The 10932-nt window shown below is 41.1% G+C and overlaps 1 long non-coding RNA gene across 1 annotated transcript; it reads left to right on the forward strand.

The window, feature by feature from the left end:
- Positions 1-1698: 1698 nt before the first annotated feature.
- Positions 1699-10924, forward strand: LOC144115156 (uncharacterized). Its single transcript, XR_013311276.1, has 3 exons — positions 1699-4903; positions 6451-6586; positions 10454-10924. It is a non-coding gene; the product is annotated as an uncharacterized LOC144115156 (long non-coding RNA).
- Positions 10925-10932: the final 8 nt, after the last annotated feature.

A 10932-nucleotide genomic window follows, 5' to 3' on the forward strand; every position in this document is an offset into this window, starting at 1 on the left:
TTTGCTGTGCAACTGTCTACCACCCCAAGGCAGACTATCTTGTACAGTGTTCCTGCTTCGCCATCAAATTGTTCATGCAAATTATGATATTTGACTTATGTGACCTTGCAATATTTTCAGAAAGCATATGCTTTTTGGGATTTTTTTTTGCACTCAACAACTGCACATTTGAAACTGGTCACATGTCTCCAGTGGCTCAAAAATCTGTTGATCTTGACTGATTAATTTAGCTATTGTGAATTAGGAGATATTTCTGCTTGAACAAAAAGACACTAAAGACGGCCATCTTTGTATGTCTGCATATTTATTTTAATATCTTTGGCATATAGGGGTTTAACGTCCCAAAGCGACTCAGGCTATGAGGGACGCCGTAGTGAAGGGCTCCGGAAATTTCGACCACCTGGGGTTTTTTAAAGTGCACTGACATCGCACAGTACACGGGCCTCTAGAATTCCGCCTCCATCGAAATTCGACCGCCGCGGCCGGGATCGAACCCGCGTCTTTCGGACCAGCAGCCGAGCGCCATAACCACTCAACCACCACGGCGGCTTTATTTTAATATGGGGGCTATGTTATGTGAGGCACCCTGCATGGTTGTATACTTGAACCATTAGCCGCATACTGCTTTTACTGCTAATAGCCATTCTGTTTTATGCAAGTGTCACATTTGAATACAGCATTTGCCTATTTCAGGCTCAATCAAGAAGTTGGAAAAGTCAAAGCAGAACTGAAATATGATTCCCATTGGTATTTAAGTGCTAACAAATTGGTGCATTAGGTTTGAAAAAATGTCTGTGCACATGTGTAGCATACTGAATGTACTGGGAGTGAACAGCAGTGTGCCATCTTTGGGCACATCTAGGCATGGCTCACTAGATTTGGGCTGTCATGATATCACGTACTAGCTGACAGTAAAGCTGAAAGAGCATAAGTACCATGCTTCTGATGCTGCTGTTCAACTCAAGGTTCTGCTCATCTATGCCAGCAATTACCTTTGACAGTACAGCATGTGGCTGCCATAGGCATGCAGCTGAGGCATATGCAGATGCAATAACTTCAAGTTCTACTGTGTTGTTTGCTGCAGTAAAGGCAACTGTAATTTTGAATGCTGCTGTCTTACCCGGCACCACCTGATATTGGGTCCCTCCCAAACTCGCCTGAACTAGCTAAAGTAGTTTAGTGCCGATGCTGTCTTTGTGTAGAGAATGTGTAACGCCCCCAACAAGGAGCGTTCAGCTTTTGCCAAAGGGTAGGGAGTGCCATGCACCTGGCCTTTACAAGGCCTAGGGTCATTTGGTACAGGCAGTGCTATATCACTGAAAAATGCTTTGCAGTGAAATAGATGGCTCACTGGAGGACCTCAAGCACAGGTTAAGATAATGCGAGTGAACTGAATGATATCTTTGGTGGATGTACCCTATGCAGGTGTTCGCGAATATGAGAAAATTTTGGATAGTGAATTGAACATCTTTGTTTGATTTGTCGTACAAATTAAATAGTGCATGTTCAAAATCATTCCAAACAATCGAATATGTTCGTAAGTTTTCGAATATTTTTTGAGTAATTGGCATGAAGTTTGAGTAAGGTTCGCTGTGTTTTTCTGCCACAACTGTTTCAAAAGCTGGGACCACACATGCTGCATACCATGCTGCCCTGACTGGTATGCACGTGGTCGGTGATGCACGCGGTTCATTCGTATGGTGGCGTTCGTAATGGTCATGCATTCCCTCAGAGATTGTAGAGATTGTACTACATGGCAGGTCCCAAGCAGGTTCAGCAAATCTGGTCTTGGTGCCCTACCATAGAGGTCATAACTCATACATAGCTCTAGCCTGTCTCATGTACCGAGATGTTGTGCTAGTTTATTCTCTTCCGTAATCAATGGTAAAAGGTACTTTTCGTATGCATGTAACTTGACGAGGATAGAATTAATACACTATGTGTTGCTACCCTCTAATGGAGACCAGTATTGGGTCTTTTAACCAACGTTTGTAGATCTTTTAACAGTATAGCTGTAACTGCGTAAGTAATAGCACTGTACCCCAGTGGCACAGCTAGCACTTTGCTGTGTCGCACTATTTCCCGTTGCATATTCGTACCAGTAGCAAATATTTGTAAAAATGTTTATTCGTATTCAATTCAGTTTTAAGCTAAACTATTCGTATTCAGTTCAGCAGCGAAGCTACACTATTCGTGTTCAGTTCAGTTTGGAAAAAGTAATATTTGCACACCCATACCTCTATGTTAGGTTCTGCTTTGTTGTACTTTTGCAATGGTCTCTCCCAGTGAAAGGCTGCATGTCTATGGCAGTGCGTTGTGTGGTGCCATCTGACAAGGAAGGTGGTTACATAAATGATGATGGTAACTTTGCGAGCCTTGTTTGATTACTGGGCTCTCTAGTTTTTGCTTAGCAGTGCAATGCTGTCTGTGATAAATCTTAAAATTTTTGACTGGCATAAACGAGAAGTTTAAGCAGGACTGAGTAGGCTTAAAAAAGACTTGTAATTTTGCTGTAGGTGAAAAGTATTGCATTGGATATATTGAATATAAACGGTCTGCCTTCTTGGAGTTTGCCTATATCATTTTATATAGCCTTGATGGAGACATTTCTAACAACATTGCATCATGTCTATAGAAGGGAGAATGTCCTGGCTGCTGTTGCATAACACGAGTGCTGTGTACGATATCACATATCTGATGTCTGCTTGGAATAAAACATTCATTTGATTTATTATTGGTTTTATACTTATACTTCAAGGGTTGAAAGTCATGTTGAAAGTGTGAGGGGGCTTGCATCGATGCGGAAATTTAATTTAAGAAAAAATAGTAACTTGCACTGAAGAGAAGACACTTGCACGATTTTACTAAGGCTTCATATCTGCTTGCTCTTGTGGCTCCTGTGGAGTTATTGTGGAAAGAGTACAGCTGTCACTGTTTTTCTTCCGTTCAAATAGCTCTGAGACGTCTCTTCATGAATCGCAAAAAATGCCTTAAATGCCAAGGCACCTTACAAGCAATGTTGCCCCAAAAGAATTTTAGTCAAGCACAGGATGAGAGGCAAGAAATTAAAGGTGTACTATTAGCTCTAGCAGCTTTCCTCCACTCAAGTTCTCTCCCCTATTTTCCAACTTATGCCTCTGGTAGCAATGCCCTGCTTTTGAAGACTGTGTTCCAGTTGCTGTTGCCTATGGTAGCTCTGCTCCTGCCACTATCTTGATAGGCAGCACTGGCAGCTGCCGTAAAATCAAGTGATAAAGCCACTCTGAGAAAAAAAGGAGAGCTTACTTTGTACTTCGCTTGTTGTGAGGTCTATGTGCTCACAGGCATCAGTGTATGGAATTGTGTAGGTTGACTGAGATGCTACCCACCAGCTCGAAAATGAAAACCGAGGTAAAAAATATTTATGGTGACGTGCAGGTGCCTGCAAAAGTTTTCGAAACAGAAGAGCCACAAAAAAGTTGAATTTCCGTGCTGCTTGGAGGCACATTGAGGAGTGCACTGAGCAGGTAGCAGAGGGAAGTGTAGACTATACCTTTCAGTTTGTGGCTGCATGCTTACACTGCCAAGGAAATAATATTTTTCTGTGGTTTCCGTGTTGCGAAAAATTTTATGGGAACCTGTATACTCCCTGTCAAATGCAGTAACTTACCACTTTCATGTGGTGTTCAGGGCGCCTTTAGCACATGTTTGAGGATCCAGCCACTGTGAAATATTTCTTTGCATGAGTGAAACCTTTTTTTCTTTCATTGGTCAACTAAGTTCCTCTCTGACTGTGAGTTAGCTGCCAGCCAGAGTTTTGAGTATAATTTTGTGATTCTTGGTAGCATTGAAAACGCATGCATCATGGCTAAGAAATGATTACCTTTTGTTCTAGTACACAAACCTGAATTTGTTTTCACCTGACCAAGGGCACTGCAGAATTTCAGCACTGACTGTATCAAATAAAATACAAAATGCCTACACAGCTGAAATCGATTTGGACGTTGTCAGTGCAAGGCTGCATGCTGCAGTTTTTGCAAATGTACTGCTGCGAGTAGAATTGTCTTCATTTTCTGCATGCTGCTAGGTTTTCTCTTATGTATTTATTCTTGTTTACTGAAATTGGCATTTGCATGTAACTTTTTATATCTTGATGGATTCATGCTTCTGAAATGCTAGTGCTTTGAGAGCAACTGCATTGTCCTTGTGCTCACATGCTTGAACACAGAGGGATACATAGTCGACACAGATAATTTTTGTCTGGTTTGGAACAGAGAGATTAAATTTTATGTTTCTGGTTAGTGGGACGTCCCAAGTAATTTGGGCACCACAACAGCCAACTTTCGTCTTTTCCCCTTGGTGCTATGCCCCACAAATTTGCACATATTCACTGCTTGCAATTCTCAAGTTTACTGTTCTAACGCAGTGGATGCATTGGGTTTTTACTGCAAGTCATCACATTTGCACGGAAATCAATATGTTTGGAAAAGCATGCAATGCGCATTTTAACATTAATGTAAACACCGTTTCTGTGTACCTGAGCTACATTGAGCTAAACGCTTTAACAGGTTCTAAGAAAATGTTCGAGGAGTTGCTAGAAATGTTGTGAAGCAAATTTAATTGTGGCAGAGGTACTAGTTTTGCTACTTACGCTGGCAAATGCATTAAGCTCTGTGCTTCCACACTGTGGGGTTGTCATTGGCACAGTTCTGCAAAGAGTGCAACTTGCCTCATGAAATTATTTATTGATGTTTCAATCTTATAACAGAAAAAAAAAAAAAAATTTGCCCACAGGTCTTTCATTATTGTTGCAGACACTGAGCTAGAGTATCTTGAATCTGTGCTTGGTGACTTCCCACGCATTGGATGGCCATTTTTTACGGAGCTTGTGTCATCATGTGGTTGGAGAAAATACTTTCTGCAGGTAATGGAAATGGGCAAATTTTTCAGTGCTCTTTTTTTCTTTTTCACGTTTCAGTGATTGGTATTAGTTTTTATGGTGGCATTTCAGTAGCAAAAGAAAGCTATGGTAGTATTTCAATGCTTCTTGCAAGGCTTCCTGCAGCTTGCTATGCGACCTGTTTTGCGCTTATGTTATGTGAAACTTGTTATGCGCTCGGCTATCAACAGCCTTGCCTCGCTGACCAGTCGTACCGTTTGCAAACTCGATCTGACCGTTTGGTTTCTATGAAGAGGTACTGAAGGTAGTATCACACCTCCTGTATATATAAATTTTTTTATATTTCCGGGAGTTTACATTTGAATTTTCCCCCAAGCCACTTGCCCCGAGACAACTATTTATAACAATAAAGCACTTGCAGTGACGCCATTTTTATTTTGTGCACTTTCAGTATGACTGGTCATGTCATCTGTGACACCATTATAAAAAAGCCGCTGTGGTGGCTTAGTGGTCATGGTGCTCGGCTGCTGACTTGAAAGATGCAGGTTTGATCCCGGCTGCGGCGGTCGCATTTCAATGAAGGTGAAATGCTAGAGATCCATGGTGATATCAGTGCACATTAAAGAACCCCAGGTGGTCCAAATTATCCGGAGCCCTCCACTATGGCGTCCCTCATAGCCTAAGTTGGGACGTTAAACCTTATAAAACCAAAACCAACCATTATAGAAACAGGGATGGTTGGACCTAGGATGGAATTTATTTCATTAAAAGCCATTTGTTTGGCTTGACTGTTGTAGGCTTGATCATAGCTAATGGCATAGGCCACTTGTTAGCTTGAAGAAGTGACATGTGATTCATTGTAACATTGTGTGAGTAATTAATGTGAGTGCCAGTGCTGTTATCACTTTTTTTTATAGTTTTGCATTTTATGAACAAAGGAAAACTTTTGAAGCTTGACTGAATGGTCTGGTAATGTCTTCTGCAACTTTTTCTACTACATACAGCCATGATTAAAATTTACTCTAGGTTCCTTTTAAATTGTTGCAGGAATGCACTCTGACTCACTTTAGTGCAAGAGCACAGGCCTGTTTAAAGGTGCAGCACAAGCTAACCTGAGAAATGTGAATTAATGTTTTTCTCGCCCCTCATGTGTAATCTGCCCTGACTAAATTTAGAATGCATGCAAAACTCATCATTTCGCTGCCTAAATATGAATGTATATATGCTGTGTGGGTGTATGCAAGACTTTTAGTTTGAGGGACAGAAGCTTTACCACCACACTTCATTTCCATCTTGGCCCTTCTTAGATGAAGGCCAAACTTTGTTAGCAGCCCCACCCTGTCTTCTTGCATGTGGGCCTGTGAGCACCATCCCGTTATTTGTCACCTCAATAATGTGATAGCAACCACATTATGGCTGATACAGGCTAAATTGGACTAAATCTTTGTTTTCCTCAGGTGGCTCAGAATGATTGTGACCCTTGCTGGTAATCCCCTTGTGTGCATTGCTGTGCTGTCAACTTCTCTGTTTTTTCTTCTTTTATTAATTTTCACTTCCTGGGACAATTTCAGGGCCTGAAAGCATTGCCTTCAAGAATTAGGCTCGCAGTGCTTGAAGCAATTAGTGACATCTCTAAAACCATGCCCTACATTTGGAGCTGTGCAACATCTGCATTATTATGGTCATCCAGTGTTGAACCCATGAAAGGTACACATTATTATGTTTTTATCTTCAATTTAAATGGCTTACCGGTATTCGCTGGCATCAAGGGGTAAATATTGATGTTGAGAAGTGCCCGTACTGGGGCTGTATGTGTCGTGCTGACCTGTACCACCTAGTTTAGCATTGTTCAGAGTTCTGCGAGGGACGCGACTACCTTGCCGCCAAGCGTGGTTTTCCCACTGATGGCGAGGACTTTCGTGCATTGACCAGAGCCGGAGCGAACGGCATCTGGGAAGATGTTGGCAAATATGCTAAGATAAGTGGCCTCTACAAAGCAGTGTAAAGCGTGGCTAGACCACGCATGCCGTCGCTTCATGTATCAATACACCCCTACTTTTCCCTTCCTTAACAGCCCAATTCCACAACAAATGGCGTTGAGTCTCCCTTTCTAAATAAACAGATCATTCATTCATTCATCTTCAGTTTAGCAACTTTGAAGACTTAACCAGCCGTATTGTAAATGTTCGTTTTTTCAGTTTGTCTAAAAGAACAAATGAAGGTAGGATAGAGTATGTTCTTGGAGATGCTACTGAATATGGGAATTATAGTAATATAAGATTACTTTTCATACCATACATAACACTTGCAAATCAGGCATTAGAGGTATTAGTAGGTTTGAAAATGTGTATGCTTTATATTTACTTTATATTGACCATTGGTGTATTGGTATCTGAAGTGTACAGCATCCGCAGACATACCTCATCATTTACTATGGAAATAAATTTTAGCTCGTGGTTCTCTGTTAGTTCACTTAACTGTGCAGGTCAGCTACTACTGACAAGTACTGGGGCCGTGAACACTTGTGTAACTTCTTCCAACAGGGCTGCAATCTTGAATGCATGTTACATGGGTAGGTGCCCTCATCCCAAGGACAAAACCAAGCTGTATGTTTAGAGTTAACATTTAGTCTGCGATTGGGTGCTTCTTAAAACCGTGTAAGAATTTGGGATAAATGAGGTTCCGTTTTTTTATGGAGCTGTATAAGAAGATTCAGCGGCCTAGGACTACAAACTGTAACGTGGCAGCCTGAATGCTTCGTCGGAAGACCTGGCTCCTTTTATGCAAGGATATAAAAAGAAGTGTTTGGGAATGTAATAGTGGGGTAAAACTGTATGATGTCCTTAGTATTATTCAGTGTTTGGTGTTTACAAAGTTTGTCAAAAAAGTACCTAACCTTTTTGATTTTATAAAAGCTTAGCAGCCTAGTGCAGTGATTCCTTACTCCTCTTCAAAGTGCTGCCTTCAGGAGCTCACACATATAAACCAAGAGTTTTCTCACCGGAAGCATACTGCTAAGTTCTTTTTTGGAATGGTTATCTCTTCAATGGTCTAAAACCACTTGTCTTTCTAATAAGACTTCAGCTGTTGGACTGGCAAAAAGTGACACGAAGACATATGTAGATTGCTGGCAGGGTTGGCTGACCTGGATGAAGGGTTTTCTGACAGACCATGCTTTGCGAAAAACCGAGCATGAGAGATGATGAATGGACAGGCACAGTGTCATGGGGGAGCTATTAGTCACAGGATTTCCACAATTCTTGCAATTTTTTGCAGCTTCTGTGAAATGGAGGTGGTAGTCTATGTTAAACTCCAATGGTAATTTTCATTGATTGCAGCTATCATGTGTTATGAAATTTTTGATGTTCTGGCAGTAAAAAGCCATCCACAATGTTCGTCACTTATAACATTGCTGCAGCCAGCGTGGAATTGTCAGTACTGAACTTTTGTTGACGTTTTACCACAGAATCTTAAAGGACTCAGGACTGAGTGCAAGGTTGTGAACTATCAGTGTGTGGCCTGTGCACCCTGCAAGTAATGGCCGACGGACATGTGGAAAAGCGATCATTTCCCTTTGTTCTCTCCCCTTTTCTATCTCTCCCTCCGTTCCCCTTCCCACGTGTAGGGTAGCATACCAGTTAACCTCCCTAGTTAACCTAGTTAACCTAGCTGCCTAGTTAACCTCCCTGCCTTTCCATCTCTCTCTCTCTCTCTCTCTCTCTTACCGCAGAATTCTCTTTGAAATTGTTTATTATTTGAACTGCTCCAAAAGGTGTATAAGTCAGAAATGCAGCTTGGTTAAAGTGTGCTGATAAAATCGGTTAACTATTCTGATTGAAACATTGGCTGTTTGCACCACCTTGTTCAGTGGCACCTCATTGGTGATCAAGGTAGCTAAGTTGAGAATGGCAACTTTTGTTTGCTTAGTGATGGTTTCCTCTGCCAGACATTTCAAATGTGGTACAAGCTGAGTCACAGGTATTTAATGTGGTAACATACTTTTTGGATGTACCTTTATGCACCTAAAATGTGAAACTCTTGTAAGTGTTGTTTTAGTACTTCATTTAACTGCACACTTGAAAGCTTGCTGACAAGCACTTCTAAAGGCATTGCCATTGCAGGGATCCAGTCTTGAAATGTTTTTTGCTTTTTAATCTTTTAATTCGATAACATTAATTTGTTCTTATCAACACGTGAGAAATGTCGGTGCATCTGGCATCATTCTTCTATCAACTTAAACAATAATTGGCTGTGGCTAATTGGTTGTTTTGGGGCTTCATTATTGCAGGGTTTGTCTGTGTTTCTTCTCATGCTATTGTGTACTTAAATGTCATTTTTGAAATTTAATTGCTCTTGAGAATAGCTGGGTAATATCCTTAATTTTTAGTTTACTGCTGTACTTTGTTGAACAATGCCTGTTTGCTTATTTGTGCTGGTTTGAGAGAAAAAAAAAAACTTCTATTGTGCATATGTGCTGTGGTTGCTCTATTTGTCTTGTTTCAGCAGTTGACTGCAAGCTTTTAATTCTGAAAACATGACAGGTGACTAACCTTGAGTCCGTATGTAGGCTCCGATGCCTTCAAACATTGATCCGTGGCAGTGTGCACTGATTGTCTGGATTAGTGGAAGTGGTTGTGTTGGTTCAAATGTGACCAAAAGTTAGCGCATACCCCCTGCAGTTGTTTCCCCTTGGGGTAGTAAGCTGAAAAATGGTTCGCTTGTGCAAAATCACTTTTGCAATGGTGTCTATAGATGGGGCTTTCCTGCGGCAAATGGTGTCGCTGTCGTAAGTTGCAACTAAAGACTGCCTATGTTTATTCAGGGGGGCTTGTATCATAAGATCATGTGAGCCAAAAAGTGGGCAACCTCGAGGATGTGCCATCTGTAGTCACGTGATACAGTTGGGCTTGAGAGTATACGTTCTTGTGGAGGGTGGAGTACAACGATTACTGTCACTCCCTTGGCTCGTGCAAAAAAGAGAAGCCTGAAGATTTTGCTAAGCAAAGATCACACTGTCAAAATAGTTTATTGTTGTTTATTAGCTAGGAGAAGCAACTTTGTGGCGATCATTTACTTTCATGCAAGTATGATGATATCGTAATGCCAAACTGCTACTTTGTGGCATTCAAGTGATCCAGTAGTTCTTTCCATAATAGTGCAACTCCAAGATTGCAATTGACTTTAGTCTCTGCTTTAAACACTCACTGCACACTGCAGGGGATCATTCCTCTTTGGGTTCGAAATAAAAAATGGGCCCAGATTTAAAACAGAAAATTTTTTTTTCTTTTAGTCCTGTAACCTATTTTCTTTAATTGCATGCATCTCCTGACCAGATTAAAAAAAACATTTAGCATTTTTTTTTTCGTTTTAATCCTGTAACCTTGTTTTCTTGAATTGCCCCCTTCAGATTTAATGAAGAAAATAGTCCCTACTGACTTAATCTCACTTGCACTAGATGCTTACAATAAACATTTTTGCATTTCCACATGATTCCATGCATTTGCTCACATTAGAAGTCCTTTGCTGCTTCCTGGGCATGTATTTTTTGACTTTATAATTATTGTTTTTTCACAGAATTCACCACAAGTCATGATGAAACACTTTCTGCTCTCTCCAAAATACAAGGATTGCCTTTGTCAGACAGAATTTTGCCAACAGTGAAATGTCTTCTTGAATGTTGTGTTCAGAGCCTCATGTGTCTCTTGGAGAATTGCAGCCTGTCTGACTCGGAAGTTGCTGATTGGGCTTCATCACTACTGAATGTGGTTCTTGATTTTGTAAAGTATCGTTGAGCCAACAGAGTTTAGCCTTTTCAATCCTGATCTCTGGGTGGTTAACTATGGGGACTTAGGAAAAACAGCAGCGCAGGATTTCTATGTAGTGCCATTGTACTGCCGTGTAGTGAACAGTCTCTCATGGTCTGATATTTGCCAGTTGCTGAGCCATGCGCATAGCTTGCTTTTCAGCGAAGTGACAAAGGCTCCTATGTTCTGCTGTGGAGAAGGACTTATCCAAGAGCAGATGGTCAGGCATGCTCTTTGCAGTACCCATGG

The sequence above is a fragment of the Amblyomma americanum genome, chromosome 1 (assembly GCF_052857255.1).
Source record: "Amblyomma americanum isolate KBUSLIRL-KWMA chromosome 1, ASM5285725v1, whole genome shotgun sequence".
Classification (NCBI taxonomy): domain Eukaryota; kingdom Metazoa; phylum Arthropoda; class Arachnida; order Ixodida; family Ixodidae; genus Amblyomma; species Amblyomma americanum.